Here is a 6,000-nt window from a genome sequence, read left to right on the forward strand (position 1 = left end):
TCATCTTTAATCTCTTAGTTTAGAGCCTGGAAATAGGCGCTTTTAAGTGCGCATTCGTTCCAGCCGGAAGCTGCGGCTTTGACCCGGAAGTCAATAGAAAAGTCTGCCACAGACTGCCTTCCTTGTCTTAAACTGAGCAAGGCTCGAGAGTCAAGGGATTTATCTGAGTCTTGACTAAAGACCTGAGAAAACTCAGTTTTGAATTCAGAAAAGGTGCACCCAAAACTGGTTTCAGGGGAAAATCTAGCTTCCGCCCATTCAAGAGCTCGACCATTAAGTTGAGAAAGGATGAAGGCTATTTTCTTTGGTCACTAGAAAAACTGGTGGGTGAATGTTCAAAAATTAACCTGCACTGGAACAAAAATCCCTTACATTTGCTTGGGATACCTGAAAATTTCTCTGGAGGTGACGGACGGAATTCCGGAAGTGACGTGACTGGCTCTGACCTCAGAGGCGGATCTGGTTCCGGAACAGGAAGTTGAGCTGGCTCCGCTCTGGGAGTAGCTTCTCTGAGAAAGCCGGCTAACTTCTGTAGAGTTTCGTTAGTTTCATCTTGTCGTGTGTATAGCTCACGGATGGCGGTTTCAAAGCTCCGAGTCAGATGTGTGCAAAAATCATGAAGGGCGGTTTTAAGGCTCTGAATCTGAGTCTCTTGATCCTTCAGCATCTTCCAGAGTGGTTCCGCTGGGTTAGTCTGTTGGCCAGAGTGTTCTGTCATGATGGGTTTTAGGTTCCTAACCCACATGCAGAACACACACGGAGTCAGGAGGAAAGTTAGACTGTTTATTGAAGAAACACGAGGTTATGACCAGTGTTGGAAACAGGTTCGGGGCTGGTAACACAGGTTTCTCTGTCCAGAGTTTCAGGCTGAGCGTCAGGGTGAGAGTACCAGTTGGGTCCAGAGACTGAAGATCGGCAGAGAGCTTAGCAGCGGCAGGAACTGGCATCAGGGTTGTGAGGTTCAGACCTTGAGGGGGTCTCCAAGTTCTCTCCAGAGAACTGGCAGGGAGACGCAGGTTGAGGTCCTCAGCTTTGGCTTCTCAGAGCAGGCAGGCTGGTTTCCAAACATGAGCTCCACCAGAGCTCCAGGTTTCAGTCAGGATCTTCCTAGAAGAGCAAGAGGACAAAACTGATCAGGATCAGGTTCAAGGTTTCAGGAGAGTCAGAGAGTTTGGCAGGCTGGTTGGCTACCATGACTTATTCAACACTCTGGCACTGAAGGGAAGCTCAGACGCTGCTTATAAAGCTGGTCTCCTGATGACTGATGGATCTCAGGTGTGGTCCTCAGCTCAGCTCCAGGAGACCAAGGGGCGCCCTCTGCTGGAGGAAGGTGGACAGACCTCCAGATCCCAACAGAAACAAGGCTAGCAAGTTTGGCTGTACTCAGCATTGAATCAAAACGCACAAAAGCTTTGGATCTTAGCGTTTTGCTAAGCAACATGGAAATCGTCGCATTCAGCTTTTGTAGGTATGACAGCTACAAGATATTTTCATTGGTGAGCCTTTAAATGATGATTACAAAAGTTTTGTGTATAAGAAATTGAAAGTTCTAATTTTTGGTTTAACAAAATGTATGCATGCCAATAAGCAACTGAAATGATGACCATAACATCTGTATAAGAAACATACTGTTTTGCATTTTTCTTTTGGTTTTATACAGTATTTATGCAGTTATTTCAACCACTAAGAAATGAGTGGAAAGACTGTTCTGAGTTGATATTAAAAGCACAGAAATTTCCAGTACTTTGTTTCAGTTAAAATTTATTTCTAGTGCATTGAGGGTCATGGGAGCCCATCCCAACAATTATCAGGTGAGAGGCAGGGTGCACCCTGGACAGGTTTGCAGTCTTTTGCAGTATATTATATACTGCCCTATTTTTAAATCTATATATATATATATATATATATATATATATATATATATATATATATATATATATATATATATATAGGAACCTGTTGCACAATGCTTGCACACTGTTGCACTTTTATCCACAACTTTCTTTCCGCCGTCATCGTAGGTCACTCTAAATGCAAAGCGGTCCCATACAGCAGACCTATAAAGTGCTGCTGGCGCGTCTTCCAACTCCTGTTCTTTCCCACTCGCCATACCCACACAATTCTCCACAACAACTGATTTTTTTCTGCTACACCCGGCTACGCTGCTTCGCTTCTTCTTCTTGTTTACTACTGGTGGTTGGCTTTGGTCGCAGTACCGCCACCTTCTGCTCTGGAGTGTAAACGCTTTGCCTATGAGAAAAAGGAGCAGCGCATGAACCGAACGAAACACACGCGAACCGAACCGAGACAGTCGAACCGAACGGTTTGGACTGTTTTCATAAACTGTCCCATCCCTATGTGCTATATTTTGAAATGTTTAAAAAAAATTCTCCACAGCGTGTAAATATGCCCTGGCAAATCTGTGCCATGATAGGTCAAAAAAGGTGAATCAGTTAATTTGGTGTTACAAACATAGCTATGGAGTTCCTTCCCCTTTAGCCTGTCTTTTAGAAATTATCCTTTTTTGTGTTTAGATGGGTTCTGGAGCCAGTGGGCATTGGAAAAGAGATAGGATTGGTGCTGTACAGGTTACACGTACATCTAGCAGTTATCACAGTGATATATGGGACAAACATTCACACAGAAATACATGGGAAGAAATTTTAATGTCAAAATATTCGATACTGTCAAATCTATTTTTCTAATCTATCTATTTTTATCTTTTTTTTCAACTGCAATGAGGATTTTTACTTTCTCTTTAATTTCAAAACTTGATTTATAATATATTAATGTCTACTTCGACCCCAAAGCACACACTCACCAAGAAATATAGGGATACATACAGAAAGCCCACATTCATATCTTCAGGTAACACAGAGTACATGCCAGACTTAATAATATTACTTTAGCGATAGTTTCAAGGTGTTGCTTTATTGTATATCTCGTACCATGTCTTTTGGTTGTGCTGTTCTTTTTTCATCTCGTTACAGGTGATGAAGCAGACTGAAAATGTTTTGTCATTGTCTCCTTTCTATCTCCTCTTTCTTTCATCTTTTCTCTTTTTTTCCCCTTTCTTCTTCTGTTTTTCTGCTCTACTTACATTGCAGTGTCCATATAAACTGTAAAACTCCCTACATAATTCTAATATAGCAATTTATACACATGAAACAAGTGGAGCAGTACGGCAATTACCATACTGCTCCACTTGTGAAAGTAAAACCTGTTGGGCTCTTTTTGGCATCAAGACAATTATTCTTATTGCCACATTGCCAGACAGGACACTGTAAAAAAAAAAAAAAGAAAAAAAAAAGAAAGAAGAAATAAAGGGATACAGATGTTGTGCAAAAATAATATCCTGCAGATAATTAATAAATTATTAACTAGAACTAGAGTTGTAGTTAATTATTTAACCTATTTAAAATCGGAGGTGAAATCAATTTCATTTTCTTAGTAAAATAATTGTAGCTTTAGTTTTCTTACTTACCAGGGTTTATGCCTTTCATCTCTGGATGGTTTTATGGACCAGTTGTTAAAATCCAGGTTCCACACCATCTAGTGACCCAGGCTAGGTTATCAACAGAGCTTTTAATTATCAATAAAAAACATTTTATCGCTGTTTATTTGCACTGTTACCAAAGAGGGTGGATCTGACCTGAGTGATAAATCATTCGTATATGAATCACAAACAACTGCAAGTTAAAGAAAGACGTCTTTATTCTAATAGTTCAGGATTACAGAAATCTAACATCTATGCAAACACTACACAATATTAGAAAATAAACACCAGGTAGACTAAGTGACTAGTTTGAAAGAAAAGAAAAAGAATAAAACCCTAAGAGTCTGTTGAGATTGCCCAAGATAGGCCAGATGTTAATACTGACGTCCTAAGTTTCAAAAACTAATTTCAGGGAGATGGTTATCGTAACCTAGCCTGACGTAGTCCTACTCAATTCTAGTCAGAATGAGTGTGATGCTGCTCCATAGAGCTGTGATTATGGGGCGTGTTTCGAACGAACCAGGAAAAAAAATGCCTCTGCACTCAATTGGATAGACCTACAACCAATAAGAGCAACGGAGTGAGTGACGTATGTTAAGCGACGCATAGTTGTTGTCCACAAAAATCAAAGCATGCAGTTGCACGCCTAGAATAAGAAGATGAGCCTTGATCGCGTTTCTCTGTTCCTCTTTTAAAATTAATTTGCTGTCGATATCTTCTAGAACAGACCTAATAGCAGAATCTACTCACCTCAACTCTCCAGCGGCAGCCATTATTGTTGTCACCCATGCGCGCATTGGTCACATGGTTGATTACGTTACTGTTGGTCATCTGTCCATCATCGTATAAAGCCCGCCCTGACAATTTGATTGGATCGCCTGACAGTGGGCGATAATACTCGCGCTACTATGGAGCAGAGCCAGACCGAACTTCCCCGAACTCAAACTTTGTGGGCGGGACTAAGTTCGGAATGGCACCCAGGCTAATCGTAACCCCCCACCCCCACCCCACACACACACACACACAAACACACCATGCCCTCTTTACAAATTCTGTTTTACTAATAATCAAAAACAATAAGGTGATAGCTTCAGTGGTACTGAGATAGGATCCCAGTTTTCATCTGCTTAATGTTTTTTTTATCCAAAAATATGCTCTAATTTCTACAGATTAATTTAACAGGTTTTTCTTGAATTCTAATTAAAACTTTAAAGAAAACAGTAGTTTTAACTTAAATTAGGTGAAAAATATGTAAAATTCCTAAATTTTAAATGTATATTGACCTCATAAAAAATAAAGTTTTTATTAAACCTCATTAAAAAGAAATTTCCATTCATGCAGCTCTCTTCATATATTTAAATCTCTTGCCCTGTTTTTTATTTCATGCTTTTCTGGGCCCCCATGAAAACATGCTGGCCCCCTCCTGGCCCCCTGGTACATTTGGTCTAGATCTGCCCCTGTTCCTCCCCTTCACTAGACGTGGATATACTTTAGTATATTCTGCTGTAGAATTAGTCCGATATTTTCGTTATTTACTCAAGGATTGACCCTCTGCCGTTTCCCAGGATGCACTGCTTTCAGTGGTAACTAGGTGACTGCCAGAGAGGAACCAGAGAAACTAATGGGACTGATCCAATCAGCTCTCTGATCAACCAGTCGCCAGGAACGCTGGTTGATCAGAGCATCGCTTTGGACAGATACGCTGCACAGGTTTCACCAGTAACCTCCTCCTCACGCCCTCTGTTGCTCTCTGTTGTTGTTCCTGTGCAATCGCAGTAGTTCTAATCCGCACAAATTATTGTTTTGTCTGCTCGCTCTCACTCGCTTTAGAAAAAACACAGCCTCCTATGGTCTAAAATCCAGGATAATTTCTGTGACTCGCGGGCATCCATGAAAAACTATCTATATCAGGGAGACTTCCGGAACTTCCGGGCAGTCTGTGTGTCGGGGGTGAATGTGTGTGTGTTTGTGTGTGTAGTAACCCTTTTCATATGATGAAGGGGCTGCTTGTAACAATGGGTCCACACACACATTCCTGTTATACTGTGCTTGTGAGGGCCAATACACTCGCGCTGAGCCCAGTAGCTCCATTAACTTAAAACACACAAGCTGTTCCTGGTTACCTGCTGGCGTATTGAGAGTGCACACTTGTTATGCCATATGCCATGATCATACTTTTTGGACAGTGGGAACCAGTGTCCATATTTCATCCTGATAGGATGACCAGAGAAGAAAACGCAGCTTTGGTGAATAACAGCTGGGGGACTTCTGCAGCCCCCCCTTTTTCAGCAAAAGCAGCCACCAGCAAGTCACATGGGAGCCACCAGAGGTGTGAAAACCTACCCCCTCCCTGTGAAGACAGAGAAAACCACAGAGCACACAGGATTCTGTCTCTTTTGCCTCTTTTGCTCTTCTGCTCCAGCACCTCTCTCCTGGTCCCTTCTGCTCCTGCGCTCAAAGCTGGGGCCCACTGTGGCCCACAGTGGAGATGCGGGCCCCAGGGG

The sequence above is a fragment of the Cyprinodon tularosa genome, unplaced genomic scaffold (genome assembly GCF_016077235.1).
Source record: "Cyprinodon tularosa strain WSP-4 unplaced genomic scaffold, ASM1607723v1 ctg1374, whole genome shotgun sequence".
NCBI lineage: Eukaryota > Metazoa > Chordata > Actinopteri > Cyprinodontiformes > Cyprinodontidae > Cyprinodon > Cyprinodon tularosa.